Source organism: Vigna umbellata, chromosome 11, assembly GCF_029865625.1.
Source record: "Vigna umbellata cultivar VRB3 chromosome 11, Vumbellata_1.0, whole genome shotgun sequence".
NCBI lineage: Eukaryota > Viridiplantae > Streptophyta > Magnoliopsida > Fabales > Fabaceae > Vigna > Vigna umbellata.
In genome coordinates this window covers 18,742,170-18,756,457 of record NC_142175.1, presented here as the reverse complement: position 1 = coordinate 18,756,457, position 14,288 = coordinate 18,742,170, and the positions used below count along the sequence as shown (strand labels likewise).

The 14,288-nt window shown below is 35.5% G+C and overlaps 1 pseudogene; it reads right to left on the bottom strand.

Moving 5' to 3' along the window:
* Nucleotides 1-5,074: 5,074 nt before the first annotated feature.
* LOC148191081 (uncharacterized) lies at nucleotides 5,075-6,107 on the bottom strand (annotated as a pseudogene).
* Between the last annotated feature and the right edge of the window lie 8,181 nt (nucleotides 6,108-14,288).

Below are 14,288 nucleotides of genomic sequence, written 5' to 3'. Positions count from 1 at the left end.
CTTGCGGGAGGCCCGCTGAGGGGCAAAATGGCCGCTGAGGGGAGCAAACAAGTCACGCACTCACCGCTGAGCGGTATTTTACCGCTGAGCGGCACTTTAATGGGCTTGGACTTGACTTTTTGTAATTTACGAATGATATATAAGCTTTAGGGTTTCCTAGGGTTAGGCATCTTTGGCTGGAACGAAGCAAACACTCTCTCTTCCACCCCTTTGAAGGAGGATCTTGGATGCTGAGGCTTCCTCTTCACCTTTTTAGGGTTTATTCTTTCATTCTTTCATTGTAATTCATCTAGGTTCACCATGAATATGGTGAACTAAACTCTGTATGTTTGTTGGGGAATCAATGTAATCTTTTGAAGCTCTCATATATGGAATCTGTTTTTACATCTTTTAATTAAGACTTATGCTTTCTTTCATCATTAGTTAGGGTTTTTCCTCTTTGCTTAATGCTTGCATTGTTTAACTCATTCGATGCATGATTATTGGTTTTGTCGATACGGGCACGTACGGGGAAGTCTAGATCCGGGGAATTTCTCCCAATATGATATTGGTTGTCGTTAAGCTCCTGTACTTATGAACTGATCATTAGGAATGCTAGGAATTGTATGAACTCGTGATTAGGGAGAAGCCTTCTGGAAAGGTACATTAGAGAGTGGCATTAACAATGATGATTTGACTGTTGAATTCCTAAAAATATATGAGAGTGGATAAGATGAAATTGACCCCCAACAACATATTCATATCTATATTTCATTGAAAGTGTTTATCTTTTGCTTTTGGCCATTGATCAAAATTCATGCATACATGTTTATTTTCTGTCTTGCATATTAAACTCCAAATATTTCGTTTGTAAGTCTTAGTTAATCAAGAAACCACATAACTAAACTAGGCCGTGAGTCCTTTGGGAAGAACGATACTTGGTCTAACCAAGTTTATTACTTGAACGATTCGGTCATACTTGCCGATTGAAAAACAAGTTTGTGACATCATAATTTGGTGTTCATAAATTTGTCCATCAGCAGCTCATTTCAATTCAACACCTCTCAATCAACTTCTATTATGGCCCAATTGTTGGCCCAATCTGTAAAAAAAAATCAAACAACAATTAAGAAAAAGAAGAGAATTTATGCAATTAAAACAAAACATTTTTATTAAAAGAATTTCAGAAAAATACTAATTTCCTAATTATTAACAAAAACTAAAAATTACACCTAAAAACCTATTTTTAACTAAAATTTTACAATTCTAAAGAATTAAGAGAAAAACATAAAACTAGCCTAATTCTAAGAAATTAAAAACTAAAGAAATCTAAGAAATGATTTTTAATAGAGAAAAATATGTAAATCTAGAGTGTTATCACACCCCCACACTTAGACAACTGCCCTCCTGGGCAGGGACAAACTAAAAAAAAAGGAAACGAAAAACAACCTACACAATGGAACAATTCACAACCAAAACAACACATAGATCAACATCACTGCATCACTGAAAATACTGAAAATTTAAAGCTAACAAAACATAATTAAGACAACTAAACATGTTAGAAATTGCTAAAAGAAGGCAACTTATGCAGCGAAATTTGAATGAACCAACTTCTAAAATCAACTTGACCTCACAGGATAGTGTCTGCACTCAACTCATGTGTTTTTGGAATTGGTATTTTCAGCACTCAACACACCAGGCTAAGCAACATTACCATAAGCTTGTACACAATCTAATCTCCACTGCTAAACATATGCACACATAAGATCATCAGGACTTTGTTAGACTTGTAATGAAAAGGATAATGGAATAGGATAGATGGATAGAAAACGTAAGCTGGAATGGATTAGAGAAATGTGAAAGACAAGAAAAAAATTGGAACTCAGTGAATGCATTTCAATTTGGCTTGGTCAGACCTTTTTTCTTTTCTGGTTTTCTTTCTTTGCCACTCTCTTTTTCTGTTCAAGTCTTTTTTCTCAACTCAATTTTCTATTTTTCTCTCCTTTTCCAGATCTTTTCTTTCTTTTCAGATCATATTTTTCATAGCCATCTTTCTTTTCTTTTTCACCTCTGACCATTTATTTTTCTTGCACTCACTAAATTCCTGCATTCTCCTCTACTTTTCACAAGACTCTAAGGGTTGGTGTATTTGGTTTTCAGATGGTTAGGGGCTTGTAATGTGATATGAACACAAGGAATAGGCTAAGGCTCAAATAAGGGAACAATGGGAAAAGAAAAGGGTGGATAGGCTATTTGGCTAGGAGGCTTAAAGACAAGAAGGCCTGAATCATATCAAAAATGCATCACAATTCAGCAGTATCAAAGAGAAAATGCACAAGTTCTAGAATGTCACTAACCTAGGTGTAAACACACTACAAAGAATTAAAGCTCAAAACTCGCTGGGTAATATTTGCCAAGTTGACTCTAGAGTTGGTTTCTCAAAGATCTAAGCACTTCTACCTTACTTTAACTCATCCTAATTAAGCGAGCTGTCCTAAACTATGCATGCAACTCAAAACTTTCAAAGAAATTCAGCAAAACAGCAAAATTAACCTAGGCTATTCAGGTTGCAAAAAGGATTTTAAAAACTAAATGAAACAGAACCTAAAAACAAGGAAAGCTACTCCTAAAAACTAAGGAATTATGTACACAAAAAAAAAATGAAACAAAGCAAAGAATTGAGTAATAAGACAGATTCAAATGAAAGGGTATAAGAAGGAAAATAGCAAACTATAGCCTAAGAAAAAAAATGAAACATGGACAATATAGGTAAAAAGACCTAAGAAACTCTTACTAAAAACCAAAACAAAACTTAGAAACAAAAGGTTCAGGACAAAATCTATTATGAAGACTAAACCAGGGAAATGAAATCAGAGGAGTGAAAGGAACCTACAATTATTTCTATCTACAGGAACAACTGAAGGAATATAACCTAAAGCAAATGCCTATTTACTAAAACTAAAGCAAAACAACTAATGCTTAAAATAAGACTTAAAGAAGCTAAAACAGAAAAAAAAAAATAGAAGAATCAGAATCCTACAAACAACTATAAATTCTAAAAATAAAGCCTAATCCTGAAACAGATTCTAAAAGCAACAAAACTGGGTACTTACAAACTAAAACTAAGGATTTGATAAACTGAAACAAAACTGCAATCAACTCAGAAAAAAAAATTACTCCTATTTTCACTACAAAACTCATACTAACACATGCATATTAAAGCAAAAACAACATTTAAAACTATACCTTCTCACCCCCATACTTAAGAGGCACATTGTCCTCAATGTGTGAATGAGAAAGGTTTCCTAAACAACACATATTTCACAGATATTTACACCACATATAGCAACAAGTATGTATAGATCAAACAGGGCAGAATTATACTAGAATAGAATCGAAAGAACACAAACTGACAAGAAATGTACAAAACAGAAACTAGAAAAAAAAATACTAAAGCTAAAACTATAAGGCTAAAAGAACAGGAAAACTTGTTCAAATGGGCCACGCATCAAAATTGATCTTTTTAATTTTTATATAAAAGAGCATATTTTCTATTATATTATTTACTATGCTATCTATGACTAAGCAAGCTAATAACCAAAATTTATCACTATAATAGAAAAGAAAGGTAAAGAAAAGGCTTATTGGTTTTGCTCCATGGTCAGCCAAAGTGTGCATTAGCTCTTTCCCAATTATCTGCTACAGCAGTAACAATTCTTCATCACAGGCTGACAGCTGCTTTTGCACGTTCAAAACTCCTTGCTGCAGCATCATCAGCTCTCTCTCAAAAATTGGCAGTTGATTGGTGCACGAGACTGACTTGAAGCTTGTAGGTGTCTCACCAGAATTAGCTATGCCCCCTTCATCCAGAAAAAATGTTTCAGTACTTTTGTCCTCTTTCAAATCAGTAGCTTCTTTCAATTCTGCATTAAGTATGTTAGCAATAACAGCAGAATCCTCAGTCCTTAGATATTGACTCTGTGTGTTCCATCCTTGAGCAGTATTGGCATCCTCTTCTGCATCAACTAGGACTTCCTTTTTACCTTCAATGCGTGCAGCTGCCTTAATATCAGTATCTGCAATAATTGTATAAGCTGCTACATCCAAATCAAAGTCAAAATGCATAGGTGAGTCATCAAACTTTGCAGAACTGTCCAAAGTAAATGCATAATCATCTAGCAGGTCATTAAGAATACATGTATCTACATCACAACACCTAATGTCATTTGTTTCAATTTGGTACACAAGAAAATTTGTATCTAGAATCACATAATGACCAGACCTAGTAGCACAAATATCAGCTAGAGGTTCTATAGGTTTAGCATGCAACAGTTCATCAAAGATATTCTGCAACTCACCAAACAGAGAGGAAGCTCAAATTTAAAATCAACCTGTACTGGCTCCTCAAAAATGACCTCACTAGCATCTATCAAATCAGCAGCTAAATGAACACCTACTGTGAAGCTATCATCAACTGGAATAATGTCAAAACCAGTGCATAACTCTGAAACAGCATAAGGCATGTCAATATTTTCAATGGAAAATGCTGAATCTAAAATATGAGTGTGTGCAGGCATAACAGAAACATAATCTAGAGCAGGTTCTATGGGTTCAACTTTAACTAGATCAAAAGCATTAAAATGAATTTGAACCTCATCAATATTAATTTGAATATTCAGTTCAGAGAAAACCTGTTTTCTTGATTCACCAGCTACCTTTTCAAGTTCATTTCCATCCAGCTTGAACATAATGTATTCTTCCTTTACACCTGAAAAACAGTTGGAAGCAGAACATATGGCAGAACTAATTTCTTCACAAATTTCACAACCACCCCCAAGGCATGTACATCTAGTGGGTTTTTCATTGCCTAATTCCAAAGAAGTTAAGAACTCAACAAACTCAAGTTCAAGTTCTAATCCTAAATCAGTCCAAGCATTTTCAAAATCAGCCACATCAACTTTCACATCATCAAAAACTACATATCTATCATCATGAGCATCTGATTCATCATCAAGAAGTGCATTTAAATCTGTGCAATCATCAAGTACACTAGATGCAGGTATATGAACTTTATCAATGGAATAGGCTGAATTTATGATATTAGAATGATCAAAGCAAGGAGTAAAATCAAAAACTTCTACAGGCACATCATGCATATGATCAAACACATTGAAATCAATTTCAGGCTCACCCACATCAACATCAAAATCCATTTCATAGTACTGTAGCACCAAAACATGGTCAGCAGCTTCCCTCATTTTTTTCAAATACTCTTTGGACTTTCTGAAATCAGTTTGTACTTCCAGTTCAGCAGATTTAACTTTTAAATCAGCAGTACAATCAATTTCATTGAAATAAGAATGAGGTTCAGTACTATCACCATCATAATAGACATTTTCACTTAATTGAGCACTAGCAGTGGTAAAATCAGATATAGGAACAGCAACAAAACTATTACAATCATGAATCACAGCCAACTCCCTAAAACCATCAACTAGCTTTTCAAAATCATCACCAGTGTAATTATGATCATAAGGTTCACAAACAGATTCAGAAAAATCATCAGATGCATTCATACAATCATCACTCATCAAAGAATTGGAATTATCATCATCAAAATTTAAAGTAGAATGTGAATCAATGAAAGAAGGATTAGAGTATACAGTTACAGAGGTGGTTGGACACTTAATCTCTTGAAACTCTGCGGCAGCAGCTACCATCAGTGGTGCTTCATTGGTTGCTGCCTCTTTCTCCTTTTCAACTCTCCCAGTCAACTTGTTGACTACAGCTACTAACTCTGCCACTTGATTGGTTAGTCCTTGAAGTTCATATGCTGGAATCCCCTGCTGTTGATGACAGAATTGTGGCTGCCATGGTTGTTCTGAATGAATTTCCTCCTGCTTTGGTGCAACACACTGGTCCCAATATGAATGTGGCATCTCTTGTTGCACATGCCAGGGTGACTGCTCTCCATAAGGTTGAAAATATGATGGTGGTTGTTGCTGGAAAGCTTGATTAATTGGCTGCATAAAAACCTCAGGAATAGGCTCATAAAACATGTCAAATCTTGGTGGTTGAGCATTATAAGGAAATGAGAAATTACCATATGCAGAGGAGTGATCCATGCTTACCAATTGCTCACCAGAATAAAACCAATCAGACCAATAAAGCCTCTATCACAGAATTCAACAAAATAATTGAAAGAAAAGAAAATCTATACAAGCTATATTCACAATTTCTACTATGCAGAACAGATCTTAATATACAAAAAATGAAAACAGAACAAACAGATCCTAAACTAAAAAGGAACAGATATGAACACAAAACAGAAATAAAATCAAGAAAACAAACCTAAACAAGACTAACCTAACACTCTAAGACTTAATTCGCCGAGTCCCCGGCAACGGCGCCATTTGTTGAAAGACTTTTAGGTCGCACTAAAAGTCAACAAACCCTAGTCTCCACTAATGTAGTATAGGACAACCAAGGAATCAATCCAAAGACTCGGCTAGAATTAAGTTTAAAGTGTAGAATTAAATCTTGTATTTATTTAACACCTAATTAACTACTAATGCAAGGTGGGGAAATGAAATATGAACAATGAAATTGATGAACAAATTTATGATCACCAAAATATGATGTCACAAACTTGTTTTTCAATCGGCAAGTATGACCGAATCGTTCAAGTAATAAACTTGGTAAGACCAAGTATCGTTCTTCCCAAAGGACTCACGGCCTAGTTTAGTTATGTGGTTTCTTGATTAGCTAAGACTTAAAGATGAAATATTTGGAGTTTAATATGCAAGACAGAAAATAAACATGTATGCATGAGGTTTTGATCAATGGCAAAAAGCAAAAGATAAACACTTTCAATGAAATTTATGTATGAATATGTTGTTGGGGGTCAATTTCATCTTATCCACTCTCATATATTTTAGGAATTCAACATTCAAATCATCATTGTTAATGCCACTCTCTAATGTACCTTTCTAGAAGGGTTCTCCCTAATCACGAGTTCATACAATTCCTAGCATTCCTAATGATCAGTTCATAAGTGCAGGAGCTTAACGACAACCAATATCATATTGGGAGAAATTCCCCGGATCTAGACTTCCCCGTACGTGCCCGTATCGACAAAACCAATAATCATGCATCGAATGAGTTAAACAATGCAAGCATTAAGCAAAGAGGAAAAACCCTAACTAATGATGAAAGAAAGCATAAGTCTTAATTAAAAGATGTAAAAACAGATTCCATATATGAGAGTTTCACAAGATTACATTGATTCCCCAACAAACATACAGAGTTTAGTTCACCATATTCATGGTGAACCTAGATGAATTACAATGAAAGAATGAAAGAATAAACCCTAAAAAGGTGAAGAGGAAGCCTGAGCATCCAAGATCCTCCTTCAAAGGGGTGGAAGAGAGAGTGTTTACTTCGTTCCAGCCAAACATACCTAACCCTAGGAAACCCTAAAGCTTAAATACCATTCGTAAATTACAAAAAATTAGGTCCAAGCCCATTAAAGTGCCGCTCAGCGGTAAGTGCATGTCTTGTTTTCTCCCCTCAGCGGCCATTTTGCCCCTCAGCGGATCTCCCTTGAGTGCCTGAGTGCCGCTCAGCGGTAAACTGCCGCTGAGCGGTGACTTCGGCTTCTCCTTTTGCACTTTTTGATGTCTTTTCTGATTTCATCTCTCTCCTTCTTCACTTCTTTCACCAAATTCACCTTAAAACCTGCACAAAAACAGTGAAATCAAGCATAAACCTGTCCAGCTCTCTTATTTCTAAAAATATGAAGAAAAGCATGATTTCAAGCTAGTTTCTAAGTGTAAAGGTTGCTTTTAGTGTCAATTTTAATCATAAAAATAACAGTTTTTCAACTGTTATCAGAAATTAAAGAGAAAAGAATGAAGGAATTAAATCTGTATAAAAGAAAAAATGAAGAAAGAAAATGTAATTTGAAATAAAAGAAAAGCAATGAGAATAGAACTCTAAACTACCTAAACAGAAACAGAAATGAAACTACTATGAGAACTTAAATGCAACTAAGATGATCCTAAACTAATGAGCATTATTACTGTCTAATAACAAAATCTAAAGATTATCACTGCAATAGGTAAATGATGCAAGAAAACAAGAAAATAAACCTAACTAAGAGTGCAAAGAAACAGAATAGAAACACAAAACCGATTTGAATCATCTCTGACTCGAGAAGACATCCCGAAAATGTATGCTCACTGTGGAGTCATTCAATTCCAAAAGGAACCATAAAATTGCAGAGTTACAGAATCCAAATCATTTTCTCAACACATAACAAGTACAGAAATCAAAAAACAAAGAACAAAATCGAAAGAACAAAACAAAAACACAAAACTCAATTTTATTAACATGAAAAGGAAATTTTACACACTACCGGAAGTCACCAAAACTCTCGCGGACTGTCACCCTCGCGATCGTCTCAACGAAATCCAAAAGTCTAGAACTCTACTTCTACGAAAGCGGAAAAGAACCCTAACCTAAAGAGTGTAAAACTATAGCGAAAAGTAAAGTGCATCTCAAAAGTGTATGAAGTAGTGTTCTCTCTATATATTTACATGCAGAAAAACCCCTTTATATAGGGTTGGAGAACGAAAAGATAGAAAAGGAAGGGAGAAAAGAAAAATGGGAGAGGGGGAACCTTGCTGTGACGCTTCGAGCTTCACCTTGATCCAACAGTCTCCAAAAGCTTTGCGCTCCAAACCCTTCGATCCACTTAAGCTTCGGTCAGCTTCTTCTCCGGCGAGGATCGCGCTCCGGTCACGTTCTTCTTTGGGTAAGTGGCGAGAGCTTTTCTTCTCCCTTGCCCCAAAAGCAACAACTTCCCTCTTCACCTAAAACGACGTCGTTCAACTTAGGCCTCATTGCAACAGGCCAATATGAAATGTTACAGTACATTCCAAGTGTGGCAGCAGCGGCCCACTCATCCAGACAGCAGCAGCGCCTAAGATGTCCAGTATCCAGCTTATGCGTTGGGCAAAAGCTTGCGCAGCAGCTTCCAAATTTAATTCCAATCAGCCCAATCAGCTTCAATAGCCCATTTGTCAACTAAGCCCAATTTCCATTCCAGCACCTCATTTCAATTCAACACCTCTCAATCAACTTCTATTATGGCCCAATTGTTGGCCCAATCTGTAAAAAAAATCAAACAACAATTAAGAAAAAGAAGAGAATTTATGCAATTAAAACAAACATTTTTATTGAAAGAATTTCAGAAAAATACTAATTTCCTAATTATTAACAAAAACTAAAAATTACACCTAAAAACCTATTTTTAACTAAAATTTTACAATTCTAAAGAATTAAGAGAAAAACATAAAACTAGCCTAATTCTAAGAAATTAAAAACTAAAGAAATCTAAGAAATGATTTTTAACAGAGAAAAATATGTAAATCTAGAGTGTTATCACATTTCCATATTTTAATCTAGTTTCACCATGTCTATGGTGAACTAAACATCCATTGTTATTGGGGAAACAATGTAATCCTTTGAAACTCTCATGTATTGAATTAATTTATATTATAAATGCTTTACTTCGTTAATTGTTAAGGTTTTTCCTCTACGCTCTATGCATGCTTTGTTTAAGTCATTCAATTGCATGATTGCTGATGTTGTCGATATGGAAACATGTGGGGAAATCTAGAACTAGGGAAATTCTCCCAAAAGAATTATTACCTAGACGTAGGGATAGGAGGGTTAGGTGCCTTTAAGCTTGTGTGCAAATGTAATGCATAATTAATTGTTAGGGATACAAGACATTGTGAGTTAGTAATTAAGAGTATGCTTTCTTCACCGAGACATCAGGTTTAAGGTAAATTAGAAAGTGACACTAACATTAATGAAGAAGATGAATTCATAAATAAATGAGAGTGGATAGGATAAGTCGGAAACCCCAACAACATAATCATTCCATATTTTATACACCTATCACTTGTGCATTCTTCAAGTCAATTGATCAACACTTGCATTCATATTTATTTTTTGCATTATAAACACAATGATTTTGTTTACAAGTCTTAATTAATCAAGAAACCACATGAATGTCTAGGCCGTGAGTCTCTTGAGAAATGATACTTGGTCTTACAATTTATTATTACTTGATACGATTCGGTACACTTGCCGGAGTCTTAAAAGTTTTTGGCACCGTTGCCGGGGACTCTCGTGGTTTAACTTTTTTATTAGTGTGATTATTGATTAACTTTGACTTTATTTTTTTTATTTTAGTTTATTTTTGTTTTGTTTTATTTTAAAAGTGCTTTTTAGGGTTTTTTTTTCTTGTGTATGCAGGGTATAATTCGAACTAGAAGCAAGAAAACCTCGGAACCTCTTCTTGAAGGATTGGTTGAGAGGAGAAGGAGAAGGACAATTCGAACATCTAGAGAATTATTTCCTTCTCTGGAGACACTTTTACAACCCTCACCCAAAGAATATGGCCAAAGTACTAAAGAGATGGTTGGAGAAAATAATGGCAGACGCATTCTGGCGGATTACACCACTGTTGTTGGACCTCATCACTTTAACAACATTGCAAGGCCGAGGGTCAATGCTACAAATATGGAGGTGAAACCAACATTGATACAATTGGTGAAGAGCAACCAATTTAATGGACTATCTCATGAAAGTCCATATGAACATCAGACCACACTCAACGAGATTTGAAACACTGTGAAGATCAATGGAGGATGACGCTATAAAGCTTAGTTTGTTTCCTTTCTCATTGGGAGGCAATGCTAAGCTATGGTTGAATTCTTTCCCGGATGATAGATTTACTAAATGTGAAGCTGTGGTTTCAAAGTTTCTGAACATGTACTTCCCACAGTAAAAAATCAACAAGGGTAAGCAAGAAATTCCTTCTTTCAGGCAAGGCATGGAGGAGACGTTAGGTTAAGCTTGGGATAGATACAAGAGTTTGCTAAGGAAGACGCCCACGCATGGCTTTGATGAAGCAATATAGTCATTCTTTTCCTTGGAGGTCTAGGTTCACAAACCAAATGGATGCTAGATGCCTTAGCTGGAGGTAATATTAAGTGTAAGACTCCAGAGGAAGCTTTTGAATTGATTGACAACACGGCTACTAATGATAACGAGATGCATGGTGAAAGAGGAGCTCCACCTCAACAGAAGGGAGTTCCAAAATTACAATCTCGAGATGACCTTCTTGCACAAAATAAAATTATAACTCAACAGTTGGAGAATTTGACGAAGACACTCACTCAGTTGCCAAAAGAGCTGAAGAACGTTTCATAGGTTCAACAACAACTCTGTGAATTATGTGGTGGTGATCATATCAATGGTCAATGTGCTTTTCCAGTGAAGGCCCAAGAAGATGTCAATTATATGGGCAATCAATTCCAATACCGCCAAGGAAACTTCAACCAAGGGTGGAAACCTCACCCAAGCATGGGTCAAGGTCAAAATGGACAAGCTGGACAAGCTGGACAAGCAAGACAATTTAATAGACCAAAATAGCAACTATCACTATAGCAACAAGTATCTACACTAAATGAGAGATCAACAAAGCTAGAAGACACTCTTCAACAATTTATGCACATGACTATCTCCAATCATAAGAGCACTGAAGCTACTATAAGAAATTTGGAGATGCACGTCGGCCAACTGGCCAAGAAGATGGAAGATAATGCAAAAAAGCAATTTGGGGCTAACACTAAGGTTAACCCTAAGGAAGAGTGTAAAGCTTTTGCGAGCATAGATGATGAGAGGGTGAAAGAGAGTAAAGAAAGAGTTGAGTTAGAGAAGAGAGAATATGTGAGGTTGAGACGAAAGAGAAAGAAAAGAAGAGGGGAGAGAAATTTTTTTAGAGAATTGAAAAAGTTCTTCCTTATCCTAAGAGGCGTGAAAAAATAGATAAAGAGAGACAATATGAGCGTTTTAAGGAGATCTTCAGGAAATTGGAGATTACTATACCTTTGACCAAAGCACTGCAGCAATTTCCTGCTTATGCTAAGCACATGAAGCAATTCCTCACAAAAAAGAGATATTTAGATGAGGAGACTATGGATGAACAGGGAGGTTGCGGTGTTATTTTGGAGAAACCATTTCCTCCAAAAGTGAAAGATCCAGGAAGTTATGCTATTCCTTGCGTCATCGGGAAGGTGAATATAAGGAAAGCCTTAATTGATTTAGGGTCAAGCATTAATTTGATGCTCTTATCTCTGCTCGAAAGGATTGGTGATCTTGAAGTCAAGCCAACAAAGGTGACTTTGCTTATGGCAGATGGGTCCTCCAAGAAACCCTATGGTATAGCGGAAGATGTTGTGGTTTGTATAGAGAAACTTAAATTCCTGGTGGATTTTATGGTGATGGAGATGGAGGAAGATGAGAAGATCCCAATTATTCTTGGAAGGCCATTTATGAAAATGGAAAAGGTAATCATCAATGTGGATGATGGCATGATAGTGCTTCAAGACCAAGAAGAAAAGGTGATCTTTAATGTCTTCAAAGCTGAGCAGCAGATTCAAGAGAAGAAGACTAATCATAAATTTGCATGTAAGGATGCACTAGTGACTTGCTCTAAAGCTGCCAAGTCGGTCATCAAAGGTACAAATTGTTTCTTGTCACAAGTTAGGGAAGAAGAAAAAGATGACAAAGGAAGGATGGTTCATGATGACTTGGTGGATGCACAATTCAAACTTGGCACACCTGTAAGAATCAAGATAGAACATGATTTTTCTTATCTTTGTCTTGTGAACTTTATTTTTCTTCTGTTTTTAGAATAGGTGTTGATGTACTCAATTTGAGACTTATATCTGATGCGATGGTTTGATATTGATTTGCGTGTGATGAGTATTTCTTGATGATGCTTTGATATTGATTGATGTTGAGATGTTGCACAAGATGCTGATATACAGGTGGTTGTTCACAAACTATGTGAATAGATGCATGATGTTATGATTGTGATTATGATGCTAAGTAGGATGTGTATTTGGTGTATGTGGAACATTGAATTAGCTTATATGTGAGGTTTTGAACTCCAGAGTATTTGTTGTGAATGATTGTTATTCTTTTGAAAGCATGAATGATTTTGCCCAGGTTTCTATGATTGAATTACTTGCTTGCTTGTGTCATATGATCAAGGCCATTTTTTATTACGCCTTTTCTTAGCCAATGTATAATTTTAGCCCAAATGAAAGAGAGCACAAAGTGTTTTACCCTTTTTGAACCTTAAGCCTTAAACAGATTATAAAAATCCTTTGTGAAAATTTCTACCTTGAGTTAAGTTGAGAATCATGGTGTGGTATTGATAAAGGTTCAAGTTTGGGGTTGATTGAGAGAATTGAAAAGGAAAGTAATGAAAAGCATTGAGCTAAGTATTGAGCAAGTATGAAAAAGAGAAAAGAAAATAGAATGCAAGGAAAGAAAAGCTCAATGCAAAAAGGGGAAAGTTGGGAATGAGTGAGATTGGTTTGTATAAAGAGAGATTGTATTTGAATGATAAATTTATGAATGAATCTCTTAACTCAAGGATTTTGTGATCTTGAAAAACCAATTTTTCTACTTAAGCCCAGCCACGTTACAAGCCATGGAAAGTCCTTGTGATGATACTTCTCTGTGAGTATGTTTGATTGTGGTAAATGAAAGGCAATATTGTTCTATGTGACATTCAACAAAAAAAAAACAAGTTTAACAAATAAGTTTTTCAAAACGAATACGAAAACTAACCTTCAAAAGGTGGGTTCGTCGGAATAAAGTGTCGTCACCGGTGACAAAGAAAGCAGAATGTGCCTATGAAGAACAAAAGCATGAAAATAATCGGTCAAAACAAACGAAAATCATAAATAAAATGCATTTGTATCAAATGAAAGAAAGATTACATGTGATGGTCATTAAACTTCGTTCGAGAAAAGTTTGAGAAGAGAAGAGGGTCTCTGATGGACAAATTTATGAACACCAAAATATGATGTCACAAACTTGTTTTTCAATCGGCAAGTATGACCGAATCGTTCAAGTAATAAACTTGGTAAGACCAAGTATCGTTCTTCCCAAAGGACTCACGGCCTAGTTTAGTTGTGTGGTTTCTTGATTAGCTAAGACTTAAAGACGAAATATTTGGGTTTTATATGCAAAAGACGAAAATTAAATATGTATGCATGAAGTTTTGATCAATGGCAAAAAGCAAAAGATAAACACTTTCAATGAAATTTATGTATGAATATGTTGTTGGGGGTCAATTTCATCTTATCCACTCTCATATATTTTTAGGAATTCAACAGTCAAATCATCATTGTTAATGCCACTCTTTAATGTAC